Genomic DNA, 2,230 nt, shown 5'->3' with positions numbered 1-2,230 from the left:
CCTCATTTCACAATGTCGACAAATGGGGTAGTTCCTCCGAGCGGTGTCACCAGTAACACCCTTGTTATCCCATTTGATACCTCCACCATTATACTCCTGAGAGTGAGTGCCCTGCCTATAAGAACTTCCATTTCGCGGTCCACCTTGTTGATTCTTCTTATTTCTCTGATCCCTTGTAACTTGAGCTTCAAGAATATCCTTCTCCGCAAGAATTGCTCGGTCCACCAAATCGGCATAATTGTTAATCTTAAGGATGGTCAATCGCCCTTTAATGTTAGGACGTAACCCTTCCAGGAACTTCCTACACTTACTACCCTCATTAGCAACCAAGGTATGAACAAAACGAGAGAGGGCAGTAAATTGTTCCTCATACTCCGCAACAGACTTTGTTCCTTGAGTCAACCTTAAGAAATCAGCCTCCATCTGATGTCGAACTCGTTCAAGAAAACACTTTTCATGAAAAGCCTCCAGAAATAACTCCCAAGTAATGGGTACATCTTGCAAGCCAGCCCTTAAAAGACGAGATTTGGCATCCCACCAGTGGTCTGCCTCACCCTGAAGGACAAATGAGGCCAATATTACCCTTTGATCATCATTACAACCCATAGCCACAAATATCTTCTCCATCTGTTTTAGCCATGCCTCTGCAACCATGGGATCAGCAGTCCCTTGAAAGGTAGGTGGTCCCAATTTCTTAAATCGTTCTAAGTTCACCATAGCTCCATGATCTCTTGCGCCACCTTGCCTTTCAACTGGCACATTCTCCTGTGCCCCAACTCTGCCTCTAGCCATATCTTGAATTAACTTACTTTGTTGTTCCATCAATCTAACCATTGCGCGCATCATAGGATTTCCTTCGTTAGCCATCTCGCGCAAGGTTGGGGCAGCGTCGTCAGCGATACCTAAAACATCTCTCGAGCTAGAGGCATGCCTAGCACCTCCCCTATGTGACATCTTTTGACTATAACACGGAGAATAAATAAATAAATAAGTAAAAAGGGTAAATAATTCATGGCTAAAGGTCGTGCAAGCGCGCAGAGTACTGCATAGGTGGTATAACTAAGAAAATTTGTTATTGTAAATAAGAGCAAAAAGTAGTATAACTAAGATCTTTGACAAGAACTCCTCCTAAGAGAAATTGTTCGGTCCTGTCAATTTCTGTCCATCTCTTATTCTTAACATTTTTCATACCCATATTGTCCTTCTTCATGTCTACAAAACAAAAGTAATCAATTCCATTAGACAACCTAATTAATCCTTAAAAGGAAGTCTACAGAATCCTAACCTAGCGCTCTGATACCACAATTGTAACACCCCAAATCTAACACGTGCGGAGCACGTGAAGAAGGAGGTTACTCACTAAACATAATCTTTACTCATAAGTTTCAAACTGAAAAACCTCCAATTCTTATTCAAATAAATCCACAAATTCAAAAGTCTAATACTAAATAATCTCTCCCGAGGACATAAAATAATAACAAAAGTCTCAAGCTCCAAATTACACGTTCATAATAGAAATAACTAATAGAAACATGAGTCTATTCCTCCTCTTATTCAATGGCAAACGGAAACTGAAAAATTATTAACTCCAAAGCTAAGCGCACCTCTCAAAAGAAACTTAATCTGCAAAAAGTAATGACGAGGGGTGAGCCGTCAACTCGGTAAGTAAAACATAAGATAAATTCTTAATAATTCAGAATATTCAAAAGCATATTTACTTACGAAGCAAATCATGTAATACGTATACAGAAAACAAACAGGTTAGCTCATGTCACATAGTGTCACCTATAGTCCCGGTGACCCGGCCAGAAACAGAATCAGAATATCGTGTGCACATTCAGAACAGAAACCCAGTACTGGTCCAGACAGATATATCGTATATTACGATCAGAATCAGAATCAAAATCAAAATGACTATGGACAATGAGCCAAAACATTAGGAATTCCAAACAATCATCAATAATTGAAATCATACATAGGTACAAAACATTCGTATCAGTTTCATAAAAGTTCATATCAATAATTTAGGCTTGCATAACATTTTAAAGATAACATCATAACATGTTGTCATGTCATAAAATAATTTACATATTAAAAAGCATTTATAAAATACTTTGTTAAAAAGAATGGTTTGAAAACATTTACATAAAGCTAATTTTGTTATCAAAATTAGTAATCCTTTAAGTAGTATCAAAACATTTATACTTATAATAATAATATCAAAATACTT

This window comes from Citrus clementina, unplaced genomic scaffold (genome assembly GCF_000493195.1).
Source record: "Citrus clementina cultivar Clemenules unplaced genomic scaffold, Citrus_clementina_v1.0 scaffold_9, whole genome shotgun sequence".
NCBI lineage: Eukaryota > Viridiplantae > Streptophyta > Magnoliopsida > Sapindales > Rutaceae > Citrus > Citrus x clementina.
This window is presented reverse-complemented; position numbering follows the sequence as displayed.